We start from the raw sequence: 24,666 nt of genomic DNA on the forward strand, positions 1-24,666 counted from the left end.
CCACATTGCTTATTTACAGCTCTGTGTTAAATCTAAGGGAGCCGAGGCTAGGGCCACCAAATCAAACCTGTTAAACGGGTTCAGTTAACTTGCCCTCTCCACGCCTCCCCCAGTCACTCCACCAACCGGTTTAAAACCTATAATGGCTCTCATGCCACTCCAGGCTTCTCTCACATTGCTCTGCTTAAAGTGATTATAAAGTCTCTTTTTTTTTTAAAACAACAACATGTTATACTTACCTCTTTTGTGCAGTTAGTTTTGCACCGGGCAGCCCGGTTCCTCCTTATCGGGTCCCTCGTTCCTTCTCCTACTCCCTCTTATCGAGTGCCCCCACAGCAAGCAGCTTGCTGTGGGGGCACCCGAGCCAAGATGCAACTCTGTATCTCCATTCAGACACGGAGCTGCCGTTCGGCCCCGCCCCTCAATCCCCTGATTGGCTAACTGACTTTGATTGACAGCCACAGGAGTCGATGGTGCTGTGGCTGTGTCCCAGCCAATCAGGAGGGAGAGTCCCGGACGGCCGAGGGACTCGTGGACATCGCTGGAGAGAGATGGGGTAAGTATTAGGGGAGCTGCTACACCCAGAAGGCTATTTTATTGCAAAGAATGCATTAAGATAAAAAAAACCTTCTGACTTTACTACCCCTTTAAAGTGGAGTTCCACCCTCATTTTATACTTACCTCCATCTTCTCGCTCCGGGTCACCTGAAAAAGAAATGGATAAATCGCATTTTTTTTTTTTTTTACTTACCTCGTAGCGAAGAAAATATACTTACCTTACTTCCTTCTTCCTCGGCCGCGGCCCGTCGTCACTTCCTGGCTCTGCAATGATTCCTGGGAGCTGAACGTCATCGCTCCCAGGAATCGTTGCGCCTGCACCGGCCCCGACGTCAGTTCCAGGGGGGCGCGTCATCCCCTTCTAAACAGCTTCTGGGCATGCCCAGAAGCTGTGGAGGGATAACGCGTGCGACCCAGAAGTGACGTCGGGGCCGGCGCAGGGCATCGTGGGACCGAAGAAGGCGGAAGAGGACCCCGAAGAGGATCGTGCTGGCTTCAAGCTGCCCACATCTGAGATGGCAGCACTGGACAAGACGTTTTCAAGGTAAGTATTTGTCCTAACAGGTAAGTGCAACCCGGGACAGATCAGGGGCTAGCCATTGTGGAATGCACTAGCCCTGACTGTCCCGGGGGTATTTTTAAAAAAAAAAAAAAATTCCAGGGTGGAACTCCGCTTTAAGTTTCTACTCTAGCTTTCTATTATATTTCTCCATAGCCTCCCCAATCTTTCTTTTTTTTTTTTTTTTTTAATTATATTAATTTGCAACTTATGAAATATATAACAGAGCCTTTTGGCCATTCTCAGGCTTAAACCAACAAACAGTTGCTCTACTACAGTTACTTAACTCTAAACAGCCGGTAAACTCAACCACTATTGAAGAAAATCTCAATGATAATACTCGAGTCATAAGACCCAATGACATAGTTTTGAACGATCAAGAATGAAGAAACACTCTGCAGCGCGTACTCCACATTCTAAAATAATGGCTACACATTTAGAACCACAGAGATCACCACCAAACATACACATCTGTACAAACAAATCAAATCAGAGGTGTCGGGGTCCATATTAGTGGATGGAGACTCTACCTGGATATCCCACACTTTATGAAATTTTGTGGGACAATCCTTGGAAAAAATAGTTGGCCTTGTACAATGGAATAGCCATATTGCCCAATAGATTCCAAAAGTTTAGAGAGGGGGGCAGAAGAGATTTTTATTTGAGAACAAATCGCTTTCCTGGCATAAAATAATAATATTCCCAGTAGGGCCTCTCTTTCAATAAAAGGCCGGGACTTTAAAGCAGCATTAATCACTTGACCACTGGAAGGTTGCGCCCCCCTTCATGATCAGGCCACTTTTTGCAATATGACACGCTGAGGTAAAAGGAAGCTGTAGGGACATTGGTTTAGCGTAAGCTTCTGGGTTATGTGTTCCAAAGCCTAAGGGAAAGGATAGTAGCACCCCGTATTGAGGGAGTACCATCTAAAAGCCCAGAAACCACCTGGCTGCCATTAGGGATCCTGCTGCTATTTCCCAAGGCAAAGGGAAGTACTCACCACTGTGGTCTCTCCCCTTGACCACAGCCACAGGGCTTGTTTTTCTACCCTCAAGGTCACATGAGGAGGATGACTGCCAAAATCACCTCCTTTCAAGTTGCTGTCCCAACTGGGGAGGAGCAAAGTTAGGCTGGGGGGGGCGTGTTTAACAGACAGCATTTCTCTTCTTCTGCTCTCCCTCTTAGACCATTCTGCCCTTTTCTGAACTCCCCTCAGAAAAGGCTCTTACCTGGCCCTGATTTGCTCTTGCACGCAGCCGCCCTTCCTTCCTCATGTGGTGGTTCCAGGCAGACTTTGGCTCCTTGCAACCCTCTAGCTTCAGTATCGCTAAAGTCCTATGCCCTCTTCCCGTAGCCACACGGGTCTGGTGCCTCCTCCAGTGCTTACCTTTATTCTGGGTTTTGCTGTGCTCTGCCTCCTGTGCTATGGCCAGAAACTCTGGTTTTAAAGAGAGACTTGGAGCACACCAAGAGCTCCCCTCTTCGCTGCTTACATTATCTGTCCGGCCCTTCACAGCATGGAGCTTTCTGTACGCAGGGGAGGACAGGAGGAGACCCGAGCTGCTGAGCAGAGTATAGAGGCGGGGGACCACCATTACACTGTGCCTGAACCGCCTGTACAACATCATGAGGTGACCTGTGAGAAGCTCAAGGCGTGCAAGTTAGTGCGGCCCTCACCGGCGTTCCTAAACCTGCCTCTCAGGGGTACCATCCAACTCTTTAGGTCAGGGGTCTCCAAACTATGGCCCTCCAGTTTTTCAGGAACTACAATTCCCAGAGTTTTATAATGCCTCATGGGACTTGTATTTCTGCAAAAGCTGGAGGGCCGTAGTTTGGAGATCCCTGCTCCAAGTCTTCTGGTCAGAGAAAAAAAAAAAAAAAAAAAAAAAGTTTTGCTTTGAGAGAAACACAATTAATACTGAGGGACAAGGGGAAGGGTTCAGACTTTTAAGCAGCTGTGAACTGATTGGGTTTCCTGTAGGATGGAGCCTCTCATCTCTCCAGTGTTGCCGTCCTGGAAGGCGAGAGGAGAAAATGACATTATTGTTGCAGGGGATGCCATAAATCTGACTTGCATCTTAGTGCAGACTTCTGGGAAAATTGGTGAGCCAATCACACAAGCAGGAAATGATGTTTCTGGGGGTGTGGTCAGTATACATCAGCTACAGGCGGCCATATTGTATTGCATTTTCAGAAAATTACAGCGGCTGCAGATTGAAAAGGAAAGGTCATTTTTTTAAATAAAAACATTCAATTACAATATGAATTGTATACGCTATATTTTTTATTTGCTATTCCCCCCCCACGAAACAAATGTTACCCTATAAATATTCCATTCTAACAGCACATGAAGGCCAAGGTTAAAGCATTTGCCTTTTTAACTTGCATGGAGTGGGACGAATATCTAGGTTACATAGATGAAATGTCAGCTTATAAAAAAGGTAGAATGACATGGTTTATTAATAGAAATATTTTTATTCAACAAAAATGATTAACTGCATAAAATATAATAGTTGCAAAGCCTACAGGAGGTGGATGGGTCTGGCATTTTCAGAAAGCGAAGACAAAAAATAATAGCAAGGCTGCTATCAGGAAAGTCGCAATGAAAGTTTTCCATAAATATCGACTAATTCTGATTATACAAAGACAATCAGGACTTATTTTATTATTGTATATCTTACGTCAGCAAGCAGTGCACAAAGATTCTACATTTATTCTGGATGTATTGCTGTAAGAATATATTCATTGGAAGGGATGAGTATAACTTTTGTCTTATCCTCCCATCAGACCTCCCATGTACTGCAAATTACACTAGGTTCACACCTTGCGCATATTGGGAACGTGTGCAAAACCGCACGCTTTACGGACATGAACAGAAATGCGCTGTCCTTAGCAGGCGTGCGGCGGGGGTCATTAAAGTGATAACTTTTTTCTTTGTTTTTTTAAACAACAATCATGTCAGTGGCTTTGCAAAGACCAGCCCTGACCCTCCTCTTCTCACGCCCACCCCCGCCCCCCGACTCTCCTCCGCACATAGGCGTGCGCACAGGGTGTGCACCAATCACCTAGGGCACATTAGCATTATCACTCTGTTTGCCAGTTAGTAAATGGGAAAGATTTCCCTCTGACCTGCTCTGCCATAATAAAAGTGCCACGCACTTCTATTTCACTGTGCCAGCAGGAAGAGTAATGTACCGGGCCATATACATGTAGGCACACACATGCATGTGCATTTAAACTTTGGGGTGCACACCCTAATGCAATAGGCTGCGCACACCTATGCCTCCTCCTAGTCTCCATGTTCCACCTTAGGAAGCTGCTTCCTATGGTGGCACACCTGCGGCCTCGATCCCAAGCCTGGCTGTGTGTGTCTATAGACACATACAGTGTGACTTGGCCCACCCCCTGCTCACTCGTCACTAGATTTGATTATCAGCAGCAGGAGCCAATGGATCCCACTGCTCTCACTGAGTCCAGTGAGGGAGAGAGAGAGAGCAGGGCTGCTGCTCTTAGGCACAGCACTGGATGGAGATTGGGCTCAGGTATTTGGGCAGGCTATGGGGAGCTGACAATTTAAGTTATTTTACCCTAATGCAAAGAATGCATTAAAGAGGATATAAACCTGCTCATATACCCAGTGACGTGAACAGCATCAGATGATACACAGATGAAATAAATTCTCCTACATAAGTTTTACTTGTTTATCTGCAGTGTCTTGCCTACACCTTCAAAAAAAAAAAAGGTAGATTTTGTTAAAAATCCTTCCTCATCTGTCAAGAGAACAGAGAAGTGGGTGGAGAGACTGCAGTTACAGTGTGTGAGAGCCGATTGGAGGAAAGGCACATAGGTGAGACCGCCTGTCCGTATACCTGCTGACCACGGCTAGCTTGAGGAAGCAAGCTAGTGCCGCCACTATTTGTTTTCAGGACAGGTCCAGGGGCGTAGGGTGTGGGCCTGCAGACCAAGGCTGAAATAGGTGAAGAGGCGCTGCAAAAATCTCCACCCCTGCCACCTCCACCGTATACATGGGTAGGGCAAAGGGGGTCAGCAAAACAAGGTTTCGCCTAGGTTGTCAAAAAATCCTTGCACCAGCCCTGAGTGCAACATCACGTCAATGCCCCCTGCTTTCTGAAAGCTCAGAAATGCAGTATAAATTCTGGACCTTGCAGGTAAACAGGCACAACTTGTGTAGGAGGATGTGTTTCATCTATGTGTATCACCTGAGGCCAGTCACCTCACTGGATGGAGATATATACATATACACACACACACATACACACACCAGTCTTTAGAGCCATTTTAAAAGGAGAAGTACAGCGAAAGTTCATTTGGCCATATTTCTCCTGTGGATGACAGTTCGTTCTGCACTACACTGTGACCCATTTTCAGCAGACAGCGGGCTGAAGCACGCTGTCGGCTGACGTCACAGAGATGTAAGCCACATGGTCAGGATCCACCCTCATGCCTGGACTGGCAACTGGTTCAGCCGCTTATGTCCCCTGGCAGCCCAGCACTCCGGCGGGGGGGCACAGACAGTTGTGACTGACATTTACCAGCTCTCTGCTCAGGGGGCTCTGAGAACGGAGATTTTGGCAGGGTTTGATCGCTCGGTACTCAGCCTAAGAGCCTGCAGGGGACAGATGCAGCATCCACCTAGGTCATTTGAATTGAAAAATAAAATTAAAAAAAAAAAAAAAAAAATCACTTCTCTTCTAAAGCAGAATTCCCTTTCTGAGGGATAATATAATATAAACGATACTTTTACTAAATGAACACTGCAATTTATGTCCAATAATCAGTGCCAGTTCACACATATCCGATGTGGGAACCTTGCGAATCCACTGTGGGTTCCCGCATCGCACTCGACTCGCAGTCAGTTCATACTGCCATATGCGAATCGCTGGGGGTGTCAATACAAAGTTAACAAATTCCCAAATCAGTTCACATATCGCAGTATGAACTGTCGGTCCGGACAGAAATCTGATCACATCGGTGTGAACACCCATGCGAATTGATTCTGGTGCGGACCAAAAAAAAAAAAAAAAAAGGGTCCTGTGCAACTTTGGTCCGAATGCGATGCAAATTCAGCCATACAATCTGTATGGCTGAATTTGGAATGTACAGACATCGCAGGTGATTTGCAGAGCAGTGCGGTGCAAACCACACGCAAAGTCTGACATTGCATAGGTGGCACTCAGTGTCGTTCTATAAGTACAAATCTGCAAAGAAATTTGTACTCGGCACACCAAACAGGTCCTTCAACAGCTCTGTAGGGTCTTACCTCACCGCGGGTTTCCTGTGAAGTCGGGCAGAGAAGACAGGAAGTTTGCTGGCCGTCTCTAAACTGTCTGAGTGAAGGTTTTCACAGGGGAGTGCGTTATTTCAAGTCATGCCACTCTGTAACTTTCCTAGGTATATCAGCGTTGTACAATATCTGCCACATGACATTACCAAGGGATAACACCTTCGTGTTCCATCATAAATTCAATGTATGCTTTGAAAAGTCATTTTCCTCCAATCCAATACCATGTGGTCAATAAATGACGCATTTCACCAACATACAACATCCACTCATTTTAAATGTAATAAATATGTGGGGGGGTTTTCTCGATTTGTTTTAGTTTTGTGCTGACTTGGAAAGTTTTCACACATATGGGATGCGGGAACCCTGCGAATCCACTGCGGGTTCCCGCATCGCTCTCGACACGCGGGCAGTTCACACTTCCATATGCGAATTACTGGGGGTGACAATACAAAGTTAACAACACCCCCAGATCAGTTTGCATATTGCAGCGCAACAATTCAGAACATGAATCGGATCGCATAGGTGTGAACACCCATGTGATCCGATTCTAGTGCGGACCAAAACAAAGGTCCTGTGCGACTTTGGTCCGAATGCAATGCAAAGTCAGCCATACAATCTGACAAAAATGATCAGTCTAGAATTTTAATGGTAAGTTTATTTTAACAGTGAGAGACCGAAGAACATAAAATACCCATAAATACGCATTTCAAAAAAAGTTATAAAATGGATTTGCATTCGGAGTGAAAAAAATATTTAATCCCCCATCAATCAGCAAGATTTTTGGCTCCCAGGTGTCTTCTATACAGGCAACGAGCTGAGATTAGGAGCACTCTCTTTAGGCCCCTTTCACACAGGCGGACCGTTCAGATCTGCCTGTTCGTTTTTTTTGGCGGATCTGAACGGTCCCCCCATGCATTCCCATGCGGCATCGGATGTCAGCAGAGACATGTCCGCTGACATCCGACCCGATCTGATCTGTCAAATCTGGACGGATGGAAACCCTATTTTCCATCCGTCCAGCGGATCGGATGGGATCGGGTGAGAACGGACTGACGGTCCGTTGACATCCGATTTCCCCCATAGAGATGCATAGGGAACTGTCAGCTGTGTCTCCGCACACAGCGCAGAGACACAGCTGTCATCCTGCTGCTCAGTGGGGGATCGGTGGCTCGATCCCCCGCTGAGAAAAACGGACTCTGTCCAGCGGACGGAGTGTGTGAAAGAGCCCTAAAGGGAGTGCTCCTAATCTTAGCTTGTTACCTGTATAAAAAGACACCTGTCCACAGAAGCAATCAATCAGATTCCAATCTCTCCACTATGGCCAAGACCAAACAGCTGTTCAAGGATGTCAGGGACAAGATTGTAGACCTACACAAGGCTGGAATGGGCTACAAGACCATCACCAAGCAGCTTGGTGAGAGGGTGACAACAGTTGGTGCGATTATTCGCAAATGGAAGAAACACAAAATAACGGTCAACCTCCCTCGGTCTGGGGCTCCATGCAAGATCTCACCTCATGGAGTTTCAATAATCATGAGAACGGTTAGGAATCAGCCCAGAACTACACAGGATAATCTTGTCAATGATCCCAAGGCAGCTGGGACCATAGTCACCAAGAAAACAATTGCTAACACTACGCCGTAAAGGACTGAAATCCTGCAGTGCCCGCAAGGTCCCCCTGCTTAAGAAAGCCCATTTACAGGCCCATCTGGAGTTTGCGAATGAACATCTGAATGAATCAGAGGAGAACTGGATGAAAGTGCTGTGGTCAGATGAGACCAAAATCAAGCTCTTTGGCATCAACGCAACTTGCCGTGTTTGGAGGAGAAAGAATGTTACCCATGACCCCGAAAACTCTATCCCCACGTCAAACATGAAGGTGGGAACATTATGCTTCGGGGGTGTTTTTCTGCTAAGGGGACAGGACAACTTCACTGCATCAAAGGGACGATTGACAGGGCCATCTTGGGTGAGAACCTCCTTCCCTCAGCCAGGGCATTGAAAATGGGTCGTGAAAGGGTATTTCAGCATGACAATGACCCAAAACACACAGCCAAGGCAACAAAGGCCCTGAAGTGGCCTAGCCAGTCTCCTGGTCTCAATCCCATAAAAAATATGTGGAAGGAGCTGAAGGTTTGAGTTACCAAACGTCAGACTCAAAACCTTAATGACTTGGAGAAGATCTTCAAAGAGGAGCGGGACAAAATCCTTCCTGAGATGTGTGCAAACCTGGTGGCCAACTACAAGAAACGTCTGACCTCTGATTGCCAACAAGAGTTTTTCCACCAAGTCATGTTTTGGGAAGGGGTCAAATATTTTCATTCATTAAATTGCAAATCAATTTGTAACTTTTTGGAAATGTGTTTTCTGGAATTTTTGTTGTTGTTCTTCTGTATCTCACTGTTAAAATAAACCTACCATTAAAATTATAGACTGATCATTTCTTTGTCAGCGGGCAAACATACAAAATCAACAGGGGTCCAAATACTTTTTCCCCTCACTATATTAGATCTGAACCGCACCCCCCTCCCCTCCTGCAGCAGCTGATCAAACAACAGCTAGGAAGGAGATGGATGCTTCATAACAGCAGCTTATGTTGGCTTTGAGTATTTCCCTAAGACAAGCAATGGCCAGAGGAACGCAGAGGGAGGGGAGGACTCTTGCCGCTGCCTGTCTCGGGAAAGTGCTCTGTACCAACACAAGCTACCCTTATGAGGTGTCCATTCAGGACTGGTGCCAGCATAAGGCGTTTAGAACGCCAGAAGGGGAGGGGGGTGGTAACATCTGAATCCCCAGCCACTTGCTGGAGATTCGGATCTTTAACAGTGCTGCAGACATGTGTTTTTTACACCCTCCACGCAGCTATACCGGCCAGGAGTGTGTGTACTTTAGTAAAGCTGACTGTTGGCTTTCACGTGAAAGTGATACAAGTGGCTGTGAGCACCAGTGCTCCTGTAAAATTCTAAACGGATGACCTGTACAGGCTTTTAAAGCGCTGCGGACGCACGCAATTTTGCGCTTTGACATGTTGGGTATCTATTTACTCGGCACAACCTCTTTTTTAGATTTTATCAAAAAATGAGGTAATAAATTGCATTTATGTGACCAGAAATTAAACTTCAATGTAATTTTTACTGACATTTTGCCCACTATTGTGTAACATAAAAACATTTGAACTACCAAGGGGGTCTGCTTTAAAAAAAAATATACAATATTTTGGGGGTTTTAGGTAATCGTCAGACCTAAAAAAAAAAAATTTAAAGCATGTAAACAAAAAATTTAGACCGCAAAAATGCACGGTCAACCGTGTAGACAAAAATCTCCTTACTAACTGTTGTCGGATTGGACAATGCAGAAGAAGGAAAGGAGACTCAGAGCACTTTCAAGACAAGCAGTGGCAAGAGGAATGCAGAGAATGACTGATAAGTCCCCCCTCCCCTCTGCATTGCTCTTTCCAATGATTGTCTCAGGAAGGTGCTCTGAGCCGAGACAAGCTGTCCTAATGAAGCATCCATCTCCTTCCTAGCTGTTGTCGGATCAGCCAAGTCAGAAGGGAAGAGGGTGCAGTTTGGACCTCATAGCTAGTGTTAGGAAGCACCTAGGACATGGGACAAAAGTACTACATGTCCTTTGTCCCATAGGGGAACAGTAAAAAAAAAAATAAAAAATCTTCTTTAAAAAGGGAATTGTGTGTGGATAAAGATATGAAAACCACACTTGCTGAATTTTTCTTGTAATGCAAGGTTTCAAATTTTCATCCTTATTCTTGCTTCACTACTCAAGTCTTTAACCTGGAAGTATATGAAAATAAAGGGATGTATTCATAAAATATCTGCAAAGCTATTACTCCTGTGAAACTGCATGTACATTCAACACTCTGCGAATGTTGCCAAAATCAAATGTCACCAGGCTATTTTCTCTCCCATAATAGAAAAACAACGACAGGGGTACGCAATTCCCTACGCACCAAACCCACCCAGATGTACAACAGTCCCATCATCTTGTATTTTTGCACTAATTCCGCAATGCCCTCTAAGGGTGTACACCTGGCACCTTTAGGACTTCCTTTCATTTTCTACATTAGGAGTTTTAGGTCATAGTGGGTTTGGTGCATGGCTATAGCCATTGTTTTTCTATTAATATTTCCCACGTAAAAACCTGGTCATACAGTATCGCTATACATCAGGTAGGGATTGGTTTTTAATTATTTTCTCTCCAGGTTGGATGTTCTTCATTCATAAGAGTGTGAATCAGGAGAATACTGCATCATAACCACTAGACTGAGCTGACAATGGAAATACTTATTGTCAGCTCCATCTAGGGGCCATAATGAGGCATTTTCCTGATTCAGGCTACTCTTATGAATGAAGAACATTCACCTAGGAGAGAAAATAGCCCAGTAACATTCAATTTTTCAAATTCGCACAAAACAAAAATGTACCGTTTTGCAGGAAAGATAGCCCTGCAGATTTTTTATAAATTTTATAAACTAAGTGTCCAAACACCGGATCTGCACATTATTCTTAAAGTGTTTGTAAAGTCACCATGAAATATAATGTATGTGTTTTTTTTAAATGAAAAGGCTAAATACTTTTTTTCACACTGCAGCTGCACTCCTCTTCCCCGATTCATGGAGAGAAGTGGGAGGGGCCGAGATTCCCCTGTGACGTCAGCCGGCCGGCAGTGTTGTGGGAAAAGGTATTTAGCCTTATTTATAAAAAGAAAAAAACACAACACACATACACTATTGTTAATGGCAGCATACTCCAGAAGGGATAAAAGTATATTTGCTGCATATTGCAGATGAATAGCGGCGGGAGGGGCAGAGAGGAGAGCCGCTCTCACTCTGACAGGCAAGGAGGGAAGGGGGAGAGGAGAGAGACTCGCAGAGCAGGGGGATAACGGAGACCCAGAATAACTATGCAGCCACTGGAGTGCCAGGACACCTAAACTGCATATATTTATTCCAGGCCAGTGACGGGAACATAAGGAGCTCTGGAACTTGCATCTTGCATGTTTTTCCCTAACAGCTTCCTAATAAAGTTGGCAATATACTAAGATTTCTAGCATTGATGGGGGATTTAATAGATTTCGCCTATTTAGTTCATAGGGATAAATGAGAAAAATCTACTGACCTGACCCCCCCCCCCCCCCCCTCTCCTCAATGCTGACTATTGTAATCTGACAGCCAGTACCCACAGCTGTCAGAATACCCTAACAGTGGATGCATCTTATTGGATCAGATGACAGTTTTCCTACTGGCTTTTTCGGGGCTTTTTTTTCAAAGTTACTTTGTGTCTCCGCCCCCTACCCACCTCTGAGCACTAACCCTTGGCTCCACCCCTACCCACCTCCAAGCACCGAACCTTGAATCCAGTGAAAGTGATTTTAAAAGGCAGAAGGTTTTTATGCATTAAGATAAAAATTTAGATCCGATATTACATGAAGAATACCAAGGCATTCCCAAAAGTTGCTTCTAAAGTTGCATCAAAGTAGTACTCAAGTCCCCAGCAAGCTGTGACTTTCAGGTCGCAGCAGGGTTAACTGAGCCCAACAGTCTTGCTTTAAACCTGTACAATTAAAGTGGTTGTAAATCAGAAGTTTTTTTTTTTTTTTATCTTAATATATTCTATGCATGAACATAAAAATCCTTCTGCGTGCAGCAGCCCCCCTAATACTTACCTGAGCCCAATCTCGATCCAGCGATGTCCCATGAGTGCTTCTGCCATCTGGGACTCTCTCTCCTGATTGGCTGAGACACAGCAGCGAAAGCCAGTGGCTCAATTAAACTCAGTTGAGCAATCAGGAGAGAGAGGGGGCAGGGGCAAATGGCAGCTCCGCTTCTGAATGGATACACAGAGCTGCAGCTTGGCTCGGGTGCCCCTATAGCAAGCTGCCTGCTGTGGGGGCACTCAACAGGAGGGAGGGGCCAGGAGCTCCAGCCAGGAACCCGAGAAGAGGAGGATCGGGACTGCACTGTGCAAACCCAGCTGCACAGAGGAGGTAAGTAGAACATCTTTGGGTTTCTTTTCTATTAAAAAACAAAGACTTTACAATCACTTTAACTTAGTGAATCACTGACCTGGATCAGGTATGCGGCCACTGAAGTGTCAGGATACCCGATACGCAAATATTTGTTTTAGGCCAATGACTCACTAAATAACGATCGCAGAATATACGGGACAGCTCTGCAGCATAATGCTTGAGAAACTAATCAGCAACACAGTAATATAAAAAAGGTTTCCTTTCCAGCAAGACTGAGTTGTTTTTGAATCTTGGATAGAGCGAGGAAGAGACACCCACTACAATTGCACAAAGTGGGAGTTTGTCAGCAGGTCCAGGCCAATGATTCATGGCCGGGACCTGCTGATCGGCTGTGTCCAATCACAGCCCAGAGCCCTGTGTTGACAAATCAACACAGGGCTCTGTACAAAGAAAATTATATCTCAGGATAAGAAACAAAGATATGTAGTAAAAAGCAGCACACATTACACATCGTTAGGCACACATTTAACCCCTTAATTGCCCGTTAACCCCTGCCCAGCCAGTGTCATTAGTACAGTGACAGTGTATAGTATTAGTGTCACTGGTGATGTCAGTGGCAGATAGGGCAACAGGAAATCTGACACAAACTCACTATCACAGTCCCACTAAAAATCTCAGATCAACGCCATAAGTTGTAACAAAAAAAAAAAAAATATAGAATATATACATACATACATACACACACACAGCACAATTTGTAGATGATATAACTAAAGATTATTAAAGGACTTGTCTTTTACACTTTTTTGGTTAATGGGTAGGGGTAGGATGTACCCGATATCCATTCCCATGGGGGGGGGGGACCCGGGATCTGGGGGCCCCCTTGTTAAAGGGGGCTTCCAGATTCCGATAAGCCCCCCACAACCAATCTCCTCCATTTTCCTCCTGCAGCTACAGGAGGAAAAAGGAGGACAGAGATTACTCTATATGCTGCCCCCACCGCTCCTCCTATCCAGGTGTACAAGGGAGCCGCACAGGACCCCTGGAGCATGGGGCCTGGTTGCAATTGCAACTAGTATTCGACCAATGATATTTTTTTAATGTCGATACCGACATTTTGGTCATCTGATTTTTTTTTTTTTTTCACAGGTACTGTTGTGGAGGGATCTGGGGGTCTAAAAGACCCCAAACCCCTCTTCTGCAGTTAAAAGCATTGAAAATGCCAAGTTTGGCTGTTTTGAATGCTGTCATTTTTTTTTTAATTTGGCGCAGAGTACCCGGAAGTGATATCATGACATCACTTTCGGGTTTTTACACGGAGACCCGATCAGAGTCGAATGCAGCTTTGATCGGGTCTTCGGCGGCTGCGCAGGCTGGTTGCAGAAGACGGTGGGAACGTCCCCTCACGCTCCTTGTAAAGACAGCTGAGCGGGATCTCAGCCGCATCGGTGGTCATTACAAGACAGACGACTGTCGGCTATGGACGCCGGTACCAAGGTGATGATCTAGCTGCAGGCATCACTCCGGTACAAGCACTTTCCTGAAATATCGGTAACCTCAGGGGCTGATTCCGATATATCGGGAAAAGTGCATATCGGCCCTCGATATATCGGTGTTGCCGATAATCGGTCGATCCCTAATTTCAACCCCTGTAGTTACATATTTAGTGAGGTTGAAAAAAAAGACATCCTTCCATCCAGTTCAACCTATGATGTGTGTGTATTTGCTGTTAAACGTACATTGTATACCCCTGTATGTTGTGGTCTCCAAGGTGCCCATCTAATAGTTTTTGGAAACCAATCGATGCTCCCTGCTGATACCACTGCTTGCGGAAGAGAATTCCACATCCTTACCGCTCTGACAGTAAAGAACCCCTTACGTATCTTAAGGTTAAACCGCCTTTCCTCTAGTTTTAGTGAGTGGCCACGTGTCTTATTGTATTCCCTTTCTCTGAATAGTTTGTTCCTTATGCTAGGGTCGCCAGTACAGTATTTATACATTGATATCATATCCCCCCTCAACCGTCTCTTCTCCAGAGAGAATAGGTTCAGTGCTTGTAGTCTTTCCTCATAGCTGATGTCCTCCATTCCCCTAATTATTTTTGTTGCCCTTCTCTGGACTCTTTCCAGTTCCAGCACATCCTTCCTGAGGACCGGTGCCCAGAACTGGACAGCATACTCCAGATGTGGCCGGACCAGAGTCTTGTAGAGCGGGAGAATAATCTCTTTATTTCTGGAGTGAATCCCCTTTTTTATACATCCCAGTATTTTGTTGGCTTTGCTTGCAGCTGCTTGGCATTGCATGCCACTGCCAAGCCTGTTGTCTACCAGTACCCCCAAGTCCTTTTCCATCCTAGACTCACCCAGAGGTTCCCCCCCCCCCCCCCCCTAGTGAGTAGCTTGCTTTCTGGTTTCTGGCACCCAAATGCATTACCTTCCTTAGTTTGTACAGTAAGCGTTTGTGGGGAACGGTGTCAAAGGCCTTTGCAAAGTCCAGATACACCTGGTGTCCCTGGTCCTGACAATACACCACCCCCCAAACACACACATAGCCAATGCTGCTGTTTCTCATCCCCCAGCTCTCCAAGAACATTATGCAGCTGAGAACAGAGGGTATGTACTCACTTAAAAATAAATAAATAAATAAAGAAGGAAAAAATGTATAATATTTATTCTATGTATATACAAATGTTTTGCCTTTCATTTCTATTTTACACTGTTGTTTTACAAGGTGAGGGTTGTTTCAGGAGACTTGTATAAGCAGAGAAGAGTCCACATGAGCGGTTGGGTTATGTGTGACCTGTGATGATGAACACTGGAAGTATGAGAAGCAGCAGCTGGGCTGACAGCGGCAGTAGATCATGAATTTCCAGTTATCATATTATCCTAATACCTTGGGTTTTCCAGGGGGGAGGGAGGAGATTAGGATCACTAGCTCATTCCTGACACATAAGACAGGCACCTTAGAAATCAGTTGAGTGCAGCGTGCGGGAGAAGCCTGAGCCGTGTCACAATTACCATGTCTTTCCCATCTGTCACACACACAGGCATGTATATTCAAATAAATGCATACGTCACAGTTTATTGCACGCGCGTGTAAAAAGCACCATGTAATCAGCAAAGAGGCCAGCGTAGGTTGTGTGTAAATCATTCAGAAACAGTCACACTTTAAACAGTGATTATACCGGGAGAAAAGTCAACATCACGATGGATGGATCAGGTCTGCCACTTCCTTTCCCAAATTTGTTAAAGCCCAGCTCTGGCACAATCATTTCATTATAATTAGAGTTGCTATTATGTTTCAATCTAAACTGTAATTTATTGTTTCTAACTGCTGAAGGAGTCTTCGTCCCGGTTCACATTTGTTCGATGTGGGAACGCTGCGAATATGCAGCGTGTTCCCGCATCGCATCCGCACCCCTGGCCGTTCATACGGCCATATGCTATACGTGGGGGGGTGTCAATTAAAAGTTAACGACACCCCCAGGTCAGGTCGCATATCGCAGTGCGATCTGCAAGTTCGCACAGAATCGGATCGCACTAGTGTGAACCACCATGCGATCCGATTCTGCTGCGGACCAAAAAAAGGGGCCTGTGCGTGTTTCAGTGCGATTGCAGTGCGAATTCAGCCATACAAACTGTATGGCTGAATTTGCACCGCACAGAGATTGCATGTAATTTTAGGAGCAGTGCGCTCCGAATTACATGCGATCTCTGTGATCGCACTGATGTGAACCGGCACTTAGCACTGGTTCACACCAGCGTGACTTGACAGTTCAAAGTCACATGGAAATCCGCACGCTATGTTCGGCAATGGAACCGACCAAATCACTGTGATTCAAGTTGACGGTTCCTGCACTATTTCTGTGCAATTTCAGTGAGACTTGTAACCAGTTTCGTACCGCCCAATAGCAGATTGAGAGACGGTTCACGCATCTGCAATGACAGACATCACATGTGATTCGGAGCGCACTGCTCTGCAAATCACATGCAATGCCTGTACGATGCAAATTCAGCCATTCAGATTGAATGGCTGAATTTGCATCGCATTCGGACGAAACTCGCACAGGACCCTTTTTATGGTCCGCACCAGAATCAGATTGCATGGGTGTTCACACCTATGCGATCTGATTCATGTCCGAACTGACAGTTCGCACGGCTATATACAAACTGATTTGGGGGTGTCGTTAACTTTGTATTGACACCCCCAGCGATTCGTATTTGGCAGTGTGAACTGCCTGCGAGTTGAGTGCGATGCAGGAACCCGCAGTGGATTTGCAGGGTGCCCGCATTACATACGTGTGAACCCGGGACTTACTGCTACAGGCTGGCCCTCCTGTGCAGGATCACACACACACACACACATATACATACATACATATACATATATATATATATATATATATATATATATATATATATATATATATATATATATATAATTCTGCACTTCAGGGGGCATGCCAGGCCCGTTCTGCTGTGATTAATCACAGCAGAAGCCAAACTGCCGGTGCCGGGCACTGGATGTCTGCTGGCAAGTGTCGGTAAAACACACAGAACAGAGATCTGCCTGTGCAAACAAGGCAGATCTCTGTTTTGGCGGGGGGCTGGGATGGATTTTGTGTTCCTGCTAAGCAAGGACTAAAATCAATCTCTTCCCCCTAGTGAAAGCAGCACACACAGTACACATAAAACACTGGTTAGGCACACAGTTAGCCCTTTGATCACCCTAGATCAGTGATGGCAAACCCTGGCATCCCAGATGTTTTGGAACTACATTTCCATGATGCTCACGCACTCTGCAGTGTAGTTGAGCATCATGGGAAAGGAAGATCCAATACATCTGGGGTGCCAAGGTTCGCCATCGCTGGCCTAGATGTTTAACCCCTTCCCAGCCAGTGTCATTAGTACAGTGACATTACATATTTATAGCACTGTATTAGTGTCACTGGTTCCCGCACAGTGTCAAAAGTGTCAGTAAGGGTCACATTGACCGCCACAATATCGCAGTCCTGCTATAAGTTGCCGATCGCCGCCATTACTAGTATAAAATTTTTTTTTTAAATTCCATAAATATATACCGTAGTTTGTAGATGCTCTAAAGTTTGCGTAAACCAATCAATATGCGCTTATTGGGATTGGTTTTACCAAAAACATGTAGCAGAATACATATTAGCCTAAATTTATGAAGAAATTTGAATTGGATTTGTTTTATAGCAGAAAGTAAAAAATGTTGAGTATTTTTATTTTCAAAATTGTTGGTCTTTTTTTTGTTCATAGTGCCAAAAAAAAAAAAATAAAAAAAAAAAATCAAATATTACCATAAGAAAGCCTAATCTGAGGGGGAAACTAATTACAAACTTTATTGGGATACAGCATTGCATGACCGTGAAATTGTCAGTTAAAATAACGCAGTGCTTAGTTGTAAAAGGTGGCCTGGTCGTGAAGGGGGGGGGGGGGGGGATTGTAAATCTTCCGGAGGTCAAGTGGTTAAATTAAATCGCACAGATGTCGGCAAGCCACACATGAAATCGCACAGATAGTCGGTTTTGAAGTCGCACTGAAGTAGCGAAACTTAAAAGCCGCTCTGGTGTGAACCAGGGATTCGTTTTCCCAGAATAGTTGTACTTCTGGCCAGACTCCAGATAAGACTCTGACTTGAATTTATCAAGACAATATGTTTACTAAAAATACACCAAAACAATTATTAGCGGACACAAACATAACAGAGAATGAAAAAAGAAAAATGTATAATTTTGTTTTTTAAATAGTAATTATTACTTTTTTTAAAATGGTAGTTATTTTATTTTACAATTTTTTAAAAAATATTTTATTACAATGTTTAATGATTAAATCAAATTTTTTATTTTTTTTTACAGGACAGGGAAGCCTGCAGCGCTGCATCACAGTGAAAAGGGGTCACACGGGGAGAGGAGGGGGGGGGGGGGGGAAGAGATCAGAAGCAGGCAGAACAGGGAGGGGGGGGGGGGATCAGTGTTGGAGAAGCAATTACAGGAATGATGCCCTATGTCTGCGTCTCTCCCTGCAGCAGCTGAAAGCTGGTAGGATGGGGAGAAACTTGCTTTCAGCTGCTGCAGAGAGTCGCACAGGGCTTCCTTCTGCAATTGCCCCTCTGCCCAACCACACCGATTCCCCGTTCTGTTGGGGCCCCCCTGTATGCCAGGGCCCCTTACAGGAGGACTGGTGATACCCCCTATCAGGAGCCCTGCATCTCTTCACCCCCCTCTCGGTGCACAGGGAATACATCATTGAAGGCATGCAACCCTAAGCCCGATTCACACCAGTGCTACTTCACGCAACTTCAAAGCAGACTATCAGTGCAATTTCATTGGCGGCATGCCGACATCTGTGCGATTTCATTTAACCACTTGACCTCTGGAAGATTTACCCCCCCCCCTTTTCACAACCAGGCCACTTTTAAACGGATTCCAATTGAAGCCTCACAGAAATTGTCCAGGAACCCAAGGCCCTTGGTTCACACCAGTGCTACTTCACGCAACTTCAAAGCTGACTATCAGTGCAATTTCATTGGCGGCATGCCGACATCTGTGCGATTTCATTTAACCACTTGACCTCTTAAATATTTACCCCTTTCCCCCCCTTTCCCTTTTCACAACCAGGCCACTTTTAAACAGATTTCAATGGAAGCAGAAATTGTGCAGGAACCTTTCCCAAAGATTTGATGGTTCTAGTGCCGCAAATAGGGTGTGAGATGTCATGTGACTGAACTGTCAACACGCATGACAAGTCGCACTGGTGTGAACCAGGGCTGAATGCAAACACCACTTGGTGCAACGTCCAGCTGCAGCATATTTCGATCTTGACAGGCTGCAGACAGCAGGGTTGGATGCTGCACCTGCGACTTTCGGGTGCACAAAAACACCAGGATAGGGCGCACAGGGGCCAAATGCCCAGCGTACCCTATAAAGTGACCCTAAGAAATCCTGCATGAAATTACAGCTGAGATAAAGAGAGAACTCCTTCATTGTTGGGCCGCACAGTGGTGTAGTGGTTAGCACTTTCACCTAGCAGCAACAGGGTCGCTGGTTCGAATCCCAACCATGACACTACCTGGCTGGAGTTTGCATGTTCTCCCTGTGCCTGCGTGGGTTTTCTCCGGGTACTCCATTTTTCTCCCACACTCCAAAGACATGCTGGTAGGTTAATTGGATCCTGTATAAAATTGGCCCTACTATGTATGTATGAATGTGAGTTAGAGACCTTAGATTGTAAGCTCCTTGAGGGCAGGGACTGATGTGAATGTGCAATGTATATGTAAAGCGCTGCGTAAATTGACAGCGCTATATAAGAACCTGAAATAATTGATAATAAAATGATTGAACCCAGAGTTGGAGCTCATTCCCACCATATCTGTTGAGCTGCATAAATCTGCATACATCATCGCAGTCTCAACGCAAGGACGCATAGAAGATTATTGTTTTGCATGTGCCCTGTTTACACCATAATGCAACATTGATAATAACATTTGTGTTTTGTTTTGCAACACAATGCACTCCACCACACCATACAACACTAACAAAGTAACAAAAAATATCAACTGTGCAATCTATTGTAACAATGCATGCAATGTCTCTCTCTGCCTCCAATGTACACCACCATGCGTGCGTTTTAGCGCTCGATCTACGCAGGTGGTACTTTAGCATCCCTTGTAACAGAGGGCAGCAACCCCACACCTAGGGAAAGTTACAAATGCTTCTGTCCATCACTCTCAGCACTCCTCGCTGCACACAGATTCCGCACCTTGTTCAGGGGGTGCGGGGTGTGCACTGCCCTTGGAGGGCGAGTGGAAAACGTTATCAGTGTGTGTGGGTTACTATCACAGGTAGGCCAAGAAGGAACGATGGAAATCCTGAAATGATGGGGTCCGTATCATCAGTACAAAGGTCACCATACATGTTGTAATCATACTGTACAGTCTTCTTTAGGTGTTCCTACCTAGAATTAGCCAATCAAGTAGGCACTTGCACAACATTATTGTGTTATTAGTAGATCTAAAAGAGATTGTACAGTCACACAGCATATGTGTGTGGTGAGCTTCAGGCAGTTCTACATACACAAACATATATAAAAAATATGATTGCTTAGATTAAAAGTTGCCCATGCAGTGTGCAATATGATTGACTGGCTAGACTCTTGACCAGGTTTTTTTCACCAAATATTCAACATATGTTGGGTATCACCTCGCCAATGCCTATAGGGGCATGTTGGGTATCACCTCGCTAATGCCTATAGGGGCATGTTGGGTATCCCCTCGCTAATGCCTATAGGGGCATGTTGGGTATCACCTCGCTAATGCCTATAGGGGCATGTTGGGTATCACCTCGCTAATGCCTATAGGGGCATGTTGGGTATCACCTCACTAATGCCTATAGGGGCATGTTGGGTATCACCTCACTAATGCCTATAGGGGCATATTGGGTATCACCTCGCTAATGCCTATAGGGGCATATTGGGTATCACCTCACTAATGCCTATAGGGGCATGTTGGGTATCACCTCGCTAATGCCTATAGGGGCATGTTGGGTATCCCCTCGCTAATGCCTATAGGGGCATGTGGGGGTATCACCTCGCTAATGCCTATAGGGGCATGTTGGGTATCACCTCGCTAATGCCTATAGGGGCATGTTGGGTATCACCTCACTAATGCCTATAGGGGCATGTTGGGTATCACCTCACTAATGCCTATAGGGGCATGTTGGGTATCACCTCACTAATGCCTATAGGGGCATGTTGGGTATCACCTCGCTAACGCCTATAGGGGCATGTTGGGTATCACCTCGCTAATACCTATAGGGGCAAGTGGGGCATAATTTTGCTAATGACTATAAGGGCATGTAGGGCATAATTTTGCTAATGCCTAGAGGGGCATGTTGGGTATCCCCTCGCTAATGCCTATAAGGACATGTAGGGCATAATTTTGCTAATGCCTATAGGGGCATGTTGGGTATCCCCTCGCTAATGCCTATAAGGGCATCATTTTGCTAATGCCTATAGGGGCATGTTGGGTATCACCTCGCTAATGCCTATAGGGGCATGTTGGATACCACCTCGCTAATGCCTATAGGGGCAGGGTGGGTATCACCTCGCTAATGCCTATAGGGGCATGTAGGGCATCATTTTGCTAATGCCTATACGGGCATGTTGGGTATCACTTTACTAATGCTTCTATGGGCATGTTGGATTCACTAGTGCCTATGGGGCATGTTGGGTATCACTTCACTAAAGCCTATCACCTCATCTCCTAAGGGGCATGTTGGATACCACCGCAATAATGTCTATGGGGTAGTAATCTAGAGTAAGGGGCTATCCTCAAATACAAACAATGTGACACCCAACCTTGATATCTACTATTCATTACATGGAAATCACCATTTCTGTCTATACCTCCACTTACTATCACTACAGGAAATGTGAACAGCATATAAAATTAAAAAAAAAATAAAAAATAAAATCCAACCAACCTGATCACTAGTGATCATGGTCACCCCAAGTTCCATAACACCCCACTTGTGACTCGCACATGAAGATCTCATTACATAAAACCCACATATACAGTAATATCATGAGCTGAATATATCCTGTAGCGTTTTATAACAAAAACAAAGAGTTTGGTAACTTTCCCGGCACACATACACAGCACTGTACAGAACAGACCCCAGATCACCTGCCCCCACCACTCCTCCCTTGTCCCCCCTTTTCTGCTCTTCACCTGTGCAGTTCTCCCCATGTCCCCCTCTCTTCACCTGTCCCCTCTTACCTGTGCAGCTCTCCCCCCTGCCCCCCTAACCTGTGCAGCTCTCCCCCTGACCCCCTAACCTGTGCAGCTCTCCCCCTTGCCCTCCTAACCTGTGCAGCTCTCCCCCCTGCCCCCCTAACCTGTGCAGCTCTCCCCCTGCCCCCCTCAACTGTGCAGCTCCCCCCCTTTGCCCCCCTCAACTGTGCAGCTCACCCCCTGCCCCCCTCAACTGTGCAGCTCCCCCCCTTTGCCCCCCTCAACTGTGCAGCTCACCCCCTGCCCCCCTCATCTGTGCAGCTCACCCCTCTGCCCCCCTCAACTGTGCAGCTCTCCCCCCTGCCCCCTTAACTGTCCAGCTCCCCCCCTTGCCCCCCTCAACTGTACAGCTCTCCCCCTGCCCCCTCACCTGTGCAGCTCTCCCCATGTCCTCCTAAACTGTGCAGCTCGCCCCCCTCACCTGTGCAGCTCTCCCCTCTGCCCCCCTCAACTGTGCAGCTCATCAACCTCTGCCCCCCTCACCTGTGCAGCTCTCCCCTCTGCCCCCCTCACCTGTGCAGCTCTCCCCTCTGCCCCCCTCACCTGTGCAGCTCTCCCCCCTGCCCCCCTCACCTGTGCAGCTCTCCCCCCTGCCCCCCTCACCTGTGCAGCTCTCCCCTCTGCCCCCCTCACCTGTGCAGCTCTCCCCCCTGCCCCCCTCACCTGTGCAGCTCTCCCCTCTGCCCCCCTCACCTGTGCAGCTCTCCCCTCTGCCCCCCTCACCTGTGCAGCTCTCCCCTCTGCCCCCCTCACCTGTGCAGCTCTCCCCTCTGCCCCCCTCAACTGTGCAGCTCTCCCCCCTGCCCCCCTCACCTGTGCAGCTCTCCCCCTGCCCCCCCTCACCTGTGCAGCTCTCCTGCGCTCATCTCCGCCGGCCTGCGCTGCGCTCCCCGCACTCCTCTCCGTGTCCCTCCTGCGGGCTCTGCGCCTCCTCTGTGCTCCGACTTCCTTCTCTGCCATAACCAACCCCTAAAGGGGAGGAGGCCGAGCTGTCATCGCTGCGATCCCCGGCACCGGCCCAGGGAGGGGTGAGAGTTCTGATCTCCCAGGTGTCAGATTTGTCGGGAGATCATCTGATCATGGATCGGAAATCGTACAATGGATCGGAAATCGTACAGTGGATCGGAAATCGTACAATGGAATCGGAAATAATACAATGTAGCAAAATACGATCTTATATTCTTCCCTCTGTGGAGCTCCAAAGCTTCTCAGTAAGATACAATGTAACTCCGAACGTTTCCCCAATCAGCACTTCACATCGGATACATTGTTGCTATTAAAGCAGTATAACCCTCATCTACAAAACACGTGTACCGGATAAACATTTCTCCTTTCACACTGAGCGCAGTTGGACGCAGTTGGCTGCAGTTTGATGCGTTCTGAGCTGCGCTCCAACTGCATAGACAGCCCAGAATCAATGTAATCCTATGGGCAAAATTCACATCATTGCAGTGCAATTCGGGGCAGGTAAAAAAAAGTAGAGCATGCTGCATTTATCCACACAGCAAATGCAGGAAACGCGCTACGAACAACGATTCGAATGCACCGCACTGCGCCCTTTAGGGCCCTTTTACACCAGAAAATGCACGTAACTGCGCATTTTTGACTGTACACTTACATGCGTTTGAAATGCGCTTTGCGTGCGTTTTTTTCTGCATTTGCAGTGCACGTTTTAATAAATGTTTGGGCTTGGCTTAAGGTGGCATGGTGCAGTGCATTTGTAGAGCGTTTGCAGTGCGTTACCTGCGTTTGTGATGCAGAAAAATGCAGCAACTCTGCCCATAGGAAATATGCAGCAACTCTGCCCATAGTAAAAATGCAGCAACAATGACCATAGGAAATATGCAGCAACTCTGCCCGTAGGAAATATGCAGCAACTCTGCCCATAGGAAATATGCAGCAACTCTACCCATAGGAAAAATGCAGCAACTCTGCCCATAGGAAAAATGCAGCAACTATGCCCATAGGAAATATGCAGCAACTTTGCCCATAGGAAAAATGCAGCAACTATGCCCATAGGAAATATGCAGCAACTATGCCCATAAGAAAAATGCATCAACTCTGCCCATAGGAAAAATGCAGCAACTCTGCCCATAGGAAAAAGCAACAACTATGCCCATAGGAAAAATGCAGCAACTTTGCCCATAGGAAAAATGCAGCAACTATACCCATAGGAAAAATGCAGCAACTATGCCCATAGGAAAAATGCAGCAACTATGCCCATAGGAAAAATGCAGCAACTATGCCCATAGGAAAAATGCAGCAACTCTGCCGATAGGAAAAATGCAGCAACTCTGCCGATAGGAAAAATGCAGCAACTATACCCATAGGAAAAATGCAGCAACTATGCCCATAGGAAAATGCAGCAACTATGCCCATAGGAAAATGCAGCAACTATGCCCATAGGAAAAATGCAGCAACTCTGCCCATAGGAAAAATGCAGCAA

General features: G+C 46.2%; 1 protein-coding gene across 1 annotated transcript in view; it reads right to left on the reverse strand.

Moving 5' to 3' along the window:
- Positions 1-23,167, reverse strand: part of MCTP2 (multiple C2 and transmembrane domain containing 2) — a 387,219-nt gene extending 364,052 nt beyond the window's left edge. Inside the window, exon 1 of the mRNA XM_082254686.1 lies at positions 23,064-23,167. The gene's annotated coding sequence lies outside the window, so the exon portion shown is untranslated. The remainder of the gene's footprint in view (positions 1-23,063) is intronic.
- Positions 23,168-24,666: the final 1,499 nt, after the last annotated feature.

Source organism: Pelophylax lessonae, assembly GCF_965119305.1.
Source record: "Pelophylax lessonae genome assembly, chromosome: 4".
Taxonomy (NCBI): domain Eukaryota; kingdom Metazoa; phylum Chordata; class Amphibia; order Anura; family Ranidae; genus Pelophylax; species Pelophylax lessonae.